The sequence below is a fragment of the Panthera leo genome, chromosome D4 (genome assembly GCF_018350215.1).
Source record: "Panthera leo isolate Ple1 chromosome D4, P.leo_Ple1_pat1.1, whole genome shotgun sequence".
NCBI classification, from domain to species: Eukaryota; Metazoa; Chordata; class Mammalia; order Carnivora; family Felidae; genus Panthera; species Panthera leo.
The window spans coordinates 12562717-12576775 of NC_056691.1; the positions used below are offsets into that span (position 1 = coordinate 12562717).

The 14059-nt window shown below is 41.0% G+C and overlaps 1 protein-coding gene across 3 annotated transcripts in view; it reads left to right on the top strand.

The window, feature by feature from the left end:
* Window positions 1-14059, top strand: part of MAMDC2 (MAM domain containing 2) — a 317683-nt gene that overhangs the window by 106413 nt on the left and 197211 nt on the right. For all 3 annotated transcript variants that reach the window (XM_042912057.1, XM_042912058.1, XM_042912060.1), the window contains one exon: window positions 13479-13579. The gene's annotated coding sequence lies outside the window, so the exon portion shown is untranslated. The remainder of the gene's footprint in view (window positions 1-13478; window positions 13580-14059) is intronic.

Genomic DNA, 14059 nt, shown 5'->3' on the forward strand with positions numbered 1-14059 from the left:
CTATAGAACCCTATAACCCTATCAGAATCTTTTTTTTTTTAGCAAAGGATGTGAGGTATTTATTCACTAAATCAGACGATAATAGCTAATATAACACTTCACATGCTTCTAAATGTTATCTCTTTGAATCTTTACAATGATCCAAGAGCTGGAAGGCTCATTTCCCTTCCATATTCTCTCTCTACCTTTCTCTGTCCCCAGGAGACTTTCTCTGGACCGTATCAATGGGCTTCCTTGCCCATTGGTTTCTTCTTGGCCAATGGGAGGCTCCTAAAGAACTCAGGCGTGTGAGCTGGCTCCCTCCCTGCTGGGCCAGGGATTAGCATGTCTGTGTTTCCCTGGGAAGGCCGCAACTCCTGCTGTGTAGACCATTCCTACAGCAGCTACAGCTAAACTCTCCCTTTTATGGTAACTGTTCTGTCCTAATCCCTTCAGATTTAGGAGTGACAAAGGTCTCCCTGCTTTAACCCTTCCCCTGGTGCTTCTACAGGCCTTGCTGGTTTCTCTGAACCCAGAACTGATCATCATAAATAGTCCTCATTAAACTCCCCTCAATTACCCTGTTTAAATACATTACCTATTTGCTGCTGGGACTCTCTCTGTTACAGCTGAGTATTATTGTCCTTATTTTGTAGATGAGAAAACTGTGGCCCAACAAACAGCATGTTGAATCCAGGTTGTCCATCAATAAAACTCAGGATCTCTCTATTAACGTAGTCTACTCAGACAGCTTCATATTTAGACAGCTCTTTGCCTTCTGCTAAAGTATCATGCTCTGGCCTTTCAGGCATCATCTTTTTTGTGGTGATGTATTTTTAGAAGAGTGACCTTTTTTCCTTCATATCTTCCTATAGGTCCCATTCTGTCCCATCCACTGAAAGTGATCTGGGACCCCGTTTTCAATTTGTGAAGAAACTTTCCTTCTTTGGGTTAAAAAGAATTGCTCTGAATCCTCTCTTTCCACCCAGGAATACTCCTGAGATTTTGATATTTGCAATCCTATTAAGCCAAACTCTTAAACTTAATTATTTGAAAACAACCTTCATAAAATCTGACTCAAGGCAAGTCCTGAAATACCAGATCAGAGAGGAACCTAATTAGCTATTTTTTCCTACTCTAGATTCTAAAAAGCACACTAGAGCTGGAAATGGCTTTAGAGATATTTCAGGTTCTTAATCTCATTTTGAGTAACATAGACCCTCTTAAAATTTGGAAAAGTTATGAACTCTCTCTCCAGAAAAATGTGAATTCCATCTCTCATACACACACACACACACACACACAAACACAATATTACCTATAATTTTGGGGGTTCATTGTCATCTTAAAGCCCATTCATGGGCCCCCAGATTAAATCTTTCTGTCCTAGGCTAATCCCTTAGGTTTACAGATAAGGAAGCTGATACCAGGCAAGTAAAGGGGCTATCCCAAGGTAACACAACTTATTAGTTGGTCTATCAATCAGGTTGTGCTAAGCTATGCTACAGTAACAAACAATAAAATTTCATGGCTTAAAACAACATATTTATTTCTCATTTATGCTATGTTTCCACTATGGGTTAGCTATGTACTCTATTCCCTGTCATTTTACTTAGGGATGCAGGGTGATAGAAAATGCCTTCCATAGTATCATCTGTCATCCTTGAAGAAGAGAGGACATTGCAAACCATGCACGATTCTAATGTTTCTGCCTGAAAGGATTTAATTTACCATTAAATTAAATTTAGTTTGCCGTTAAGATTTAATTTGTCATAACTGCTAGCCATATTTCATTGGCCAAAGCAAGTCATATGATCATGCCTAACCTTAAGGGTGGCAGAGAAACATTTGGTGGACAGCACCAATAACCAGGTAAACTGGAAAATCCAGAAGTAGAACCAAGGTATTTTAATTTTTATCTAGAACTCTCTACTCTTCCAAGGCTACTATATCATAGTCTAATTCATCTGGATGTATCCCAGAGATTTGTCATCAGCTTAGGAGGGCTGTATTTCTGATACAGAATCAAAACTAAGTTGGAGGCTTCTGTTTGTCTTATTTATAAATGCTGATTTTCTGGCGTAGTTCATTTAAGATGCTATCACAACAAAGGAGGCCTGTATTATACTGGATTTTTTTTTTTAATTTTTTTTTTTTAACGTTTATTTATTTTTGAGACAGAGAGAGACAGAGCATGAACGGGGGAGGGTCAGAGAGAGGGAGACACAGAATCTGAAACAGGCTCCAGGCTCTGAGCTGTCAGCACAGAGCCCGACGCGGGGCTCGAACTCACGGACCGCGAGATCGTGACCTGAGCCGAAGTCAGACGCTCAACCGACTGAGCCACCCAGGCGCCCCTATACTGGATTTTTTTACAACACTCATTTCCAAACTAAAATCTTTGTTTCTACTGTCTAAATTGCTCTTATATTTCTAATATTCATTTATTTTTGCTGGTCTTCCACAGCTTGGGAGCTATGGTGTTGCCCATGCAAATAAAGAAGAGTTTCTGGATTTTTCTTACATTAACAATTAGAAATAGTTGTGGCTCTATTTTTAACTTCAATTGTTCATTTATCCCACAATTTGCTGAATACGTGCTTTGCCTTGAGAGTTATAATGAGGATGAAATTAGAAAATTCACAGAGCCTCGTGCAAAGTAGTTACTTGAAACACGTTGGCTGGTTGTGTGTGTGTGTTTATTTTTATATTTTGAAATCAATATAGGGTAATGATAGCACACATTTAGTATAAGATTTAGGCAATTTTATTAACCTCTCTGTGTCTCAGTTTTCTTATCTATTAAACTGGGATAAGAATATCACCAAACTCTTAGGTTCCGATAAGGATTAATTATAATAATACCTATAAAGCCTCTAACCGAGACCTGGCTTGGAGAAAGTTCTTGATGAAATTAGCTATTATTAGTGTTATCAACATGATTATTGGGTAATATAATTGCTACTTGCCAAGAGGGCAGTGCAGCAAGGAGGGAAGAGAACAGGCTTTGGAATTAGGTAGACGTGGGTTCCAATCTCAGCTCTGTGGTGATGTGAGTTTAGGCAAGTTACTGCTCAAAGCTTCATTACTGCTTCAGTTACTGCTTCAAATCACCAAAGCTTTGGTGATTTGTCCTGGTCTTACTCCCCCTGCAGGATGTTTGGGAGCACCCCAAAGGCTACAACATTGCAATACTGCACTGCACAGTGGAGGCAGTGAATAAATATTAGTTCCTCTGGATGTTGTGTGGAGTACAAAGATGAACGAAGAAAACAAGTCCTCTCTTGCCCTCCAGGGGTTTATGATCTCATTGCGGAGATACAACATGCCCACAAATAACTATAGATACCCTAAAATGATGAGCACCACAAAAGAGCTGCAGCTAATGGGGTGTAGAAGTTTACATTAGGTGAATTACTGCAAAAGGGTCCTTTGAGCTGGATTGTTGGCTTTGGCTGAGAGAACCTGCTTTCTACTAAAGAGGTATTTTAATTTAAAAACACCACTTGTTTTCCTTTCTCTGTCTCTCCTCATCAACACCTCTTCACACCTAAACCTCAGAATACCCTATTATGCACCCCTGATAACTTTGTATGGAGAGGAGGAATTCACTGCCTTCACTGCCAGCACGGTTTGCTGATGTGCTCTATTTTCTGGCTGTGATATTTACAGCAGCTCAGTTCAGATTTAATTTTCTATTATTCCCTGAACTTTGCAGCCCTCATTTTTCAGCTCCTGTCTGAGATTCATTGCTCCAGCACCCTGGAACCACTGCTGGAAAGACTTATTTAACATTCAGAATCGATGAACAAACGCGAGAAACATTCTACCAGAAACAGGCCACAAGTGGTGTGGGGTTTAGCTTTGATTCTTAGCAATAGTTTTAAACTCTTCTTTCCTCTTCCTGTGGTCAACTGCATTTCTCCACCTAATTATCAAATAAGATGCCTTGGAGGTACCTGAACCTCAGCGTTCTCTCCTGGAAATGTTATGGTCCAGGATTTCCTTGGGTTAATGTTATTTCCTTTTAATCTTGGCCTCTGGGTCTGCTTGATGTTGTAGGAACCCTATTTTTCTCTTAGCTCTCACAAGCCTCTTGCTAGAATTGCCCTATGTCACAAACTTGTCTGAAGAGATCTCAAGGCTAGTAGACCCTTTTCCTGCCTCGTTATCTGTGCTTCATTTGGTTGGTGAGACAGGCTTTTGATTAAAGTTCTTCCACTCCACTGCTCGATACACAACCCCTTTTCCTTGAACCCATAAGAGCATTCAGCAAAGATGAGGATGGTTGAAGACTTTCTCATCCCACTGCCTTTCACTCTGCAGCCTATCTGCTAAGGTGTTAGCAGACTTATGGTCATTCTGGACCTTTGACATTTTGGTAACTGCCTGCCCTTCAACACATATATGTACATTATACTGCACTGGGAGCAGCCATTTTATACAATTTTACTATGTCTTCCTAGCCATACTTCATCAATGAGATGGGAACTTAACAGAAACATTCTTCCCTGGCATTGTGGATTTGGGACTAAGAACTATTTAGGCTAGTCTCTTTACAGGGTCTCGAACCACAGATGTAGAGGTGAGGGGAATTGGGTGCCATTTTTATTGCAGGTGGAGCAAACACCCAATGAGTAAAAAATGGAACATGCAGAAAGGAGAGCACGAAGGCACAGAGATGGGTCGTCGGGGCCACTTAGAGCTCTGGTCCCACTTGTTTTTACAGCCCAGTTGTGCCCATCCTCATTTGAGATCAACTCTTCATTGAGTACCACGGATGCCCTCAAACCTTTCCCGTAGTCTCGTCAGTGCCACAGACTGGCAAGAGTTGGTTTCTGTCACAGGCAATAAAATAATCTTAATGGGCACAATGTTTTTCTCTAGCAAACTGCTGGTTTTATGTTTCTGGTGATAGCTACCAGGAGAAAGGTTAGATTATTACTTAGTACCTTTCTGATCATAAAGGAAGATGTTAAAACTTCAGTACATTCAGGGGCGCCTGGGTGGCTCAGTTGGTTAAGCGTCCGACTCCAGCTCAGGTCATGATCTCGCGGTCCATGAGTTCGAGCCCCGCGTCGGGCTCTGTGCTGACTGCTCAGAGCCTGGAGCCTGTTTCAGATTCTGTGTCTCCCTCTCTCTCTGACCCTCCCCCATTCATGCTTTGTCTCTCTCTGTCTCAAAAATAAATAAACGTTAAAAAAAATTTTTTTTTAAAGAAAAAAAAAAGAAAACTTCCTAAAAAAAAAAAACAAAACTTCAGTACATTCAAAGTAGAATCATCCAATATACCCAAAAGAATTAAAAGCCAGGTCTTGAAAAGCTATTTGTGCACCCATGTTCATAGCTGCATTATTCACAGCAGCCAAAAAGGTGGAAACAACTCAAGTGTCCATTGACAAATGAATAGATAAACAGAATGTGGTATGTATGTACATAAAATGGAATATTATTCAGCCTTAAAAAGAAAATAAATTCCATCACATGCTACAATATGGATGAAACTTAGAAGACAATATGCTAACTGAAATAAGTCAGACACAAAAAGACAAATACTGTATAATTCCACTTACACAAAGTACCTAGAGTAGTCAAATTCAGAGACAGAAAGTAGAATGGTGGTTACCAGGGGCTAAGGGGAGGAAGGAACGGGAAGTTACTGTTTAATGGGTACAGAGTTCAATGTGTGAAAGGTGAAAGAAGTTCTGGAGATTGGTTGCCCAATATTGTGAATGGACTTAACCCAACCGAACTATACATTTAAAAATGGTTGAGAAGGTAAATTGTATGCTGTGTGTATTTTATCACAAGATGTGGGTTTCTGGAGAAGCTCATCCATAGAAAGTCATCTCTGGGTGTGTCTGGAAAGATCAACCAAGAGGAACTGGTCAGGTGAGAAAGTGAGGGATGGCATTCCAGGCAGAGAAGCAGCAAGCATCAAGTCCCAGGGGCATGAATGGGCCCGATGTGTTTGGAAAACTTTGAGAAGCACTTTTGTGTTGAAGCCTGGGCAGCAAGTGGGGGCAGATAACAGAAAAGAATGGTAGGAGATGGGGCTGAATAGGGAGACCAAGATTGGACCGGGGCTGCCCATGCACTGTTCGGGAGGCAGGTAGTGCTTCTATGAGTTACATGGACCCGCTAGCCTGTCAAGAGGCTAATGGACAAATAATCTGAGAGGTGTCCCACTGTATCCCTTTTAATTTTGCCTTTAATTTTGTCTGGAGAAAGGTTCATTATGCTCACATCTTGTGGCTATTGAATAGAAGATTAGATGGGCCATGTTGGACCATGTCCCTAAATCTTCCATTTCGTTGTCTTCTCAGCCTACAGAGCCAGCCACCTGGACATCCCAGTCTCAGGACTTAGCTTTTCTTAATTAACCGACTCATGCTTCATGGGTGTGTGTGTTTACTTTATTCATTCAACAAGAATCCACTGAACATCTAACATGTCCATGAGGTACCCCTGCAAATGATCTGGGAATAGGAGGTGAGAGGTAAGGACGCAGGAGGACAGAGAACAGATTCTGGAATCAGATGGGTGTGAGTGAAAGGCTTTTTTAATGCCTTTTTTCTTGCCTTTTTGAAGCTCAGATAACTCATCTAGAAAAGGAGAATAATCGGGGGGCACTTGGGTGGCCCAGTCGGTTAAGTGTCTGACTTCGGCTCAGGTCATGATCTTGCGGTTTGTGAGTTCGAGCCTTGCATTGGGCTCTCTGCTGTCAGCCAGGAGCCCGCTTCAAATCCTCTGTTTCCCTCTCTCTCTGCCTCTTCCCAGCTTGCTCTCTTGTCTCTCTCAAAAATAAATAAATAAAATACATATAAAAAATAAAAATAAAATGAGAAGAATCATAATATGTCTGTTGTGGGCAGAACTATATCCCCCCCCCCCCCCCCCCGCAAATTCATATGTTGAAATTCCAACCACCAGTACATCATATTTAAAGATCAGGTCTATACCCTATGACCCAGCAATAGCACTGCTAGGAATTTATCCAAGGGATACAGGAGTACTGATGCATAGGGGCACTTGTACCCCAATGTTTATAGCAGCACTCTCAACAATAGCCAAATTATGGAAAGAGCCTAAATGTCCATCAACTGATGAATGGATAAAGAAATTGTGGTTTATATACACAATGGAATACTACGTGGCAATGAGAAAGAATGAAATATGGCCTTTTGTAGCAACGTGGATGGAACTGGAGAGTGTGATGCTAAGTGAAATAAGCCATACAGAGAAAGACAGATACCATATGGTTTCACTCTTATGTGGATCCTGAGAAACTTAACAGAAACCCATGGGGGAGGGGAAGGAAAAAAAAAAAAAAGAGGTCAGAGTGGGAGAGAGCCAAAGCATAAGAGACTGTTAAAAACTGAGAACAAACTGAGGGTTGATGGGGGTGGGAGGGAGGGGAGGGTGGGTGATGGGTATTGAGGAGGGCACCTTTTGGGATGAGCACTGGGTGTTGTATGGAAATCAATTTGACAATAAATTTCATATATTAAAAAATAAATAAATAAATAAAGATCAGGTCTAAAAAGTAATAAGTAATTAAGGTAAAATTAAGCCACTGGAGTGGGGGCTTAATCCTATATAATTGGTGTCATAGAAACAGCAGGAATGCATATGCACAGAGAAACCACCATGTGAAGAGTCAGCAGGAGAGTGGCCAAGGAGAATGATCCCAGAGCCATTTTGTCATGGCAGCCCTAGCAAACAGATATACCTACTTTGTAGGGTTATTAAGGTTACTAACTCAGGGCGCCTGGATGGCTTAGTTGTTTAAGCGTCCAACTTTGACTCAGCTCATGATCTCGTGGTTCATGAGTTTGAGCCCTGCACCAGGCTCTCTGCTGTCAGCATGGAGCCTGCTTGGATCCTCTGTCTCCCTCTACCTCAGCACCTCCCCACAGTGTGTGTGCACACTCTGTCTCTCAAAAATAAATAAGCATTTAAAAAAAGAATATTAACTCATGTAATGCACATATAACAGTATAGTCCCTGGTACATGTAAAATGATTAATACAATAGAGTTATTTTTGCTATTGTTATTACAAAGATCAACTAAACACAGATGTCATAGGAAAGCTGTACTGTGTTGAAACACATGATGGCATTTCCATCATGTATGTTTCTATAACATGTTGAAATATCTATAAAACAAGATGGAAGACGCTAAGTGCCAAAAAGGGTAAAGAATATTCCACAGTAGTCTGAGGAGGAAGGAGCAGGGGGAGGCTAAATTGGGTTTGATAGAGGGGTAGCATTTGATCTGGGGTGGAAAGGAGATAGTGCATGCTGATGGCATGTAGAATGTTAGTTGTATATGTATGTTTAATTATATATATTGCATATTAATATGCTGCATGAACTTGATTGACTTGGAACTGTACTCACTCATTATTTATTCATTCAATAGATATTTATTGAATGCCCACATGAAGGTACTGTTCTAGATGCTAAGGAAACAACAATGAACAGGTCTCTAGCTCCGTGGAGTTGGTATACCAGGGGGTGATATTCATAATTGTGAAGAATAAAAAGATTCTGAAATAGTATAGGCAGTATGATTCTATTTTAATATACATGTGAATATATATCTATATATTATAAAAATGACATCATGTGTTTATACTTCTATATGAAGAGAAAGTGAGCGAGCTAGAGCAACAGAAATTTGGAAAGAGAGATACATAAGTGTTACAGTGATTATATTTCAGCACTGGAATTCTCTGCCCATTTTTATTTATCTATATTTTCCAAATTTGGGAGGAATAAACTTTATACATCATGTTTAAAAAGTTGTGGATTTTGTATGCAATTAAACAACCAAGTGCTAAAGTTAGAACTTAACAGGAATTGCAAAGAGCCTGCTTTCCTGATTCCCATCTCCTAGACAGATGCCACATTTCTAACCCTGAAGGCCCCTTTTCATAGTTGCTGTTATTTTTCACCATTCCACCTGAAGGTCTCTTGATGTTTCAACTCCTTCCCCTACATCTGCTACCGTCTCCCTTGTTTGTGGCCCATAAATCCCTTTATTTGGTAAAATAAAATCTTCAGCTTGAGGGAAGTGCTTTTCTCAAAGAACATTGTGCTCAAATTCTGAAGCTTTACGTATTTAGAAGGAAAAAAATATTCTATAAATGCAGACGGTTGCTGTCTCTACTTGCTTTATAGTTCTTAAGTGCACAGAAGATGTTCAGATAAAGTGGGCTAGAAAGTAGCTCATGGATTTTATAAGGGCAAACAAAACCCAGAGAATTCAGGGTCCTCTTAACAGCAAGGCTCTTCCATTCATAAGAGGGTTTCTGATAAAACCATGGCACTCTTCCTGGCTCCCAAAGGCACAGGAGATGGGGTTTTGCCTCACCATCCCTGACCCAAGAACCTCTGCCATTGGGTGCATTGTCAGAGCCAAATTCTAGGCTGAGATTCAGGAAAACTTTCTTGGTCATGGCACCACTTCTAGAAAACACGGTATATCTTTTTTTTCCACCGAGGCACCAGTTTGCTTAGCATGACCTGGATTATCTGGCAAAGCTAGTTTATGGTGCTCCAGTTTTCCAGAGCTGCCCGCATCTTACAACTAGGTTGGGTGTGGTGATTTTAAAATAGGCTCACAGTTGAAAGTATAATGTTTTCAAATTTCCTTTCACTTATTTATTCTGGTTTCTTTATTTTTTAATTTTTATTATTAAAAAATTATTTTTAATGTTTTTGAGGGAGAGAGAGAGTGTGAGCGGGAGAGGGGCAGAGAGAGAGGGAGGCACAGAATCCGAAGCAGGCTCCAGGCTCTGAGCTGTCAGCACAGAGCCCGACTCGGGGCTTGAACCCATGACTGAGATCATGACCTGAGCCGAAGTCGGACGCTCAACTGACTGAGCCACCCAGATGCCCCATATTTATTCTGCTTTCTTATTCCAGCTGTTCCCATCATCTCTCCTTAATTCAAATGCTGGAAATTTTAACTGCAATTTTGCTGTGCATATATTTATTCCATGAATATTTTTTTCATCCCAATTGGTTACTTGTGATTATGGGCCCTGCCATCATTTGAGTAAAATTAATCAGTTTGTCTGAGGAACTTTTTTTTAAACTAGGGTCTAATGGGGGTGATTAAATTTTGAATAATGGTATCTATGGATTGTGGGTAAAAAGAATGTTATTTAAATATCAGAACAAGCACACATATATAGGTTCATACCCCTGAAAAACTTCAAAGGTAAAAAAAAAAAAAAAAAATCTGGGGCGCCTGGGTGGCTTGGTCGGTTAAGCGTCCGACTTCGGCTCAGGTCATGATCTCACTGTCTGTGAGTTCGAGCCCCGCGTCGGGCTCTGTGCTGACAGCTCAGAGCCTGGAGCCTGTTTCAGATTCTGTGTCTCCCTCTCTCTCTGCTCCTCCCCTGTTCATGCTCTGTCTCTCTCTGTCTCAAAAATAAATGAACATTAAAAAAAAAAAAATTAAAAAAAAAAATCTGATTTCCTCGAGAAATCCATTTATGTGGTTGTTTCACTTGGTTGATTAAAATGTTTTCTATCGTTCTTAGGATAAACACATGAAACTGACCTCTGCATCTGGCCCACCTGGCCCCTGACTCTTCTGAGGCCTCAAACCTCATACTGTAACCAGAGCAGAATCCATTTCTTCTACTTCCTCTGGGTCACTCAGCTCTTTTTTTTTTTTTTTTTTTTAATTTATTTGTAAGTGTATTTACCTTGAGAGAGAGAGTGAGAGAGAGCCGAGCAAGGGAGGGACAGAGAGAGAGGGAGAGAGAGAATTCAAAGCAGGCTCTGTGCTTTGCAGAGCCTGACGGGGGGCTCAAACTCATGAACCGTGAGACCATGACCTGAGCCGAAATAAAAAATCAGACGCTCTACAGACTGAGCCACCTAGGCACCCAAGCTCTTTTGTCTGCACATCTTCACATTGTGTCTTTCCTTTCTCCAGCGGCTCTTCTCTGTCTGGGTAACTCCTACTTATTTGTCAGGTCTCAGCTCACAAGCTGCTTCCTCTGGAGGGGCTTCTCCAGTCTCCTTGGTCTACGTGAAGGCTTCCTCCCCTGGCACTGTGTCATCATGGAGGGGGTCATTGCCTGCCCACTCCTCTGTCTCCTCCATTGGTCTGCAAAGTCGCTGAGAGTAGATACCGTGTCTTTATGTTTCTATTTCATGCCTTGTACCTAGCACAACACCTGGCTGGCACACAGTAGGTGCTCCATAAATATTTCCTGACTGAATGGGTACATTGGAATAATTTATCCAAAGAATCAGGTTTAAAGTGATTTTACGAGTCCCATGTTGCCATTTACTTGGGTGCCTGAGTTTTCCAATCAATTCAGTTTGGACAGTTATTATTGAACACCCTTCTGTATATGGCTGTCAGCTGCTTCCACCTATGCTATCTCATTGACCTTTGCCTTACCTTTCTACTTTATAGCTGAGAATGCTCGGGCTCAGTGAAGCTGAAGTCCTTCATAATGGTGACAGATGAAGAGAAAGAATCTTGAACTTCAAAGATTTAACCCATCGCTCTTGGCCCTGTATTAGTGTATTACCCCTTTAAATTTTTGACCTTTATCATGCTGTCTTGCTATGACTGTCTGCTATATTAGAATACGGGCAGCCTTGAATTACCTACATAAAAGGTACAACTGAGACAAAATGAACTCCTGGAGAGGAAGTGCTGGTCTAGGAATCCAGACACCCGGGTGTTCTTCCTACCTTTGTTACTAACTGTCTGTGTGACACTGGACACATCATTGGTCTCTCTGGGCCTTAGCTTTCTCATCTTTGCAAGGAGTGGGAGTGATTGGATAAGTTTTTAGGGGCCCCCAGCCTTGTATTCTATGATCCTGAGCTTGAAAGCTGGTACAAGGCATCGGAAGTACACAGCGATCACTACTCAGGGTATCATCAAGTCTACCTGAAAGAGCCCGCCTCCAGCGGCTGTTCTGAAATTGCATCTCAAGCAAAGAGAATAGACACCATTTCCTATAATCCTCTTATTCACTTTGTGTACACACACTGCTAACAAAAGGATAGCCATGAGTCACTGGGGGAATTGAATGAAAAGGAATGAATCATGGCAATAAGCCGTCATCTCTGGCCTTTGAATGAGCCGCAGTAAAGACTGGCCGTCTTCCGAACGTCTTCCTGTGTTCACAGAACAGGCTCCTGGTGATCCAGGCATGCTCTATGCAAATTGTCTTCAGCTCTGCGCCTCTTGAAACTACCTTATGTGTTTAAGCAATCGGCAATCGGACCTCACACCTTATTGCTGCACAAGCAAATCTGAAATATAAAAATGCAAATTGTAGGGAACGAAAATAGATTTTAAGTTGTTTGCCTATAAATTGATTTCCATGAACAATCAAAACTTACCATTTTTGTGATGATTTTTAGAGGTGCTAAACTAAATAGAATAACTATATTACCCACGTGTGACCTTAGTAAAAGCACAGGAAAATTGTCATTCTGAATTTTAAAAGACAGCCAATTTTGGCTTCAATGTAACTGAAAATAGCAGAGTAAATTAAAAGTAGATGTAACTTAAAAACCTTGAAGTTCTCATAGAAGGTACATCAGTGAGGACCTTAAAACTCCCTTTAAAAATTGAAGTTGACAAAAGGAAGAGAAAAGAAATTAAAACTAACAACAGATTTCAACTTAAGGATTAGTTTGGGCTAAAACTGTAGCCATGGCCAAAATGATCGAAAGTAAATAGAAAATGAGAATATGTATTTTTCCTGTTTTCTCTGTTTGTATGACTTTGTAGCTTTAAAGTAAAAAAATCAGAAAGTCCATTTTCTCTGTCATCAGCTAACTGTGTTTATTTAGACAAATCACTTGAACTCTCTAAGGAGAAACTTTGCTGTGTGTGAAATTATATTTTATTAAAATTGTTAAGTCTTAGTAACTTTAAGAAAATAGAAAATGGGGGCGCCTGGGTGGCTCAGTCAGTTAAGCATCTGACTTCAGCTCAGGTCACGATCTCCCCACTCATGATTTCAAGCCCCACTTAGGGCTCTGTGCTAACAGCTCAGAGCCTGGAGCCTGCTTCAGATTCTGTGTCTCCCTCTCTCTCTGCCCCTCCCCCCTCCTCAAAAATAAATAAACGTTTAAAAAAAAAATACCAAATGTCCTACCAGCAATGACACTAAAGATTTAAGTCAAGTTGAATTCTGAGAGTAGATGTTCACTCTTCAGGGGGAAAATGATGCATTTTGTTTCCACAGTGGGTCAACTTCCCGTCTTAAGGTGGATTTCTGTCAGGAAAATGGCCTGATCATTGTTTGACACTGTGGTGTAGACATGTAAAGCCCAAACTCTACAGATCACAGATGTGAAAATTCCTGAAGATGGGAACCTGAGTGGCAAAACATAGATTATACTCCACTAAAAGACAGATTTAGAATCAAGACATATATTTCTAGTGGAGTTTTTGAAGTATTAAGACATCTTATGGAAAATGGATCTCTTTTTTCTTTCAGGAATGCCACACAGTTTTTGAGTTCATTAAGAACAGTATTGCTTCCCTGTTAACTACCTAGAGGCTTACGGCACCTTCCTCCAAAGAGCTGACTGTATTCAAGTAAGAAAAACCTATTTTTCATTCAAAAAATTCCTACTGTACTTGTCTCAGTGATAATGTAAAAATATGTGTAACCTACGGGCCGTAGGGTTTATTTCACTTGTCGAAGCTCCCAGAGAAGCAGGGAATGGGGTGAGCTTCAGCTGTAAATCATGGAGGGAAATTCCACTTGGATTTCAAAACCACCACCACCACTGCAATGCAGATATAAGGAGCCAGGCGCGTGTTTGACGTTGAACTGGAACCATGTGTTCAGGAGTGAACTCTGTAGAAGTACAGGATGAGCTACAAGGGTCAGCTGACATAGGAGAAGGAGGAGGAAAAGACGATGAGGGTAAGCAAAGGATTTAATCAGGGCAGAGCGAATGGTGCTGAGCTGGGCGACGCAGAAGGAATTATGGACAGGAAGGATACGGCAATAGGTTGCTGGGCCATAAACACGAGGTCAGCGTGGGAGAGACACAGCAAGTTGAGGGGGTA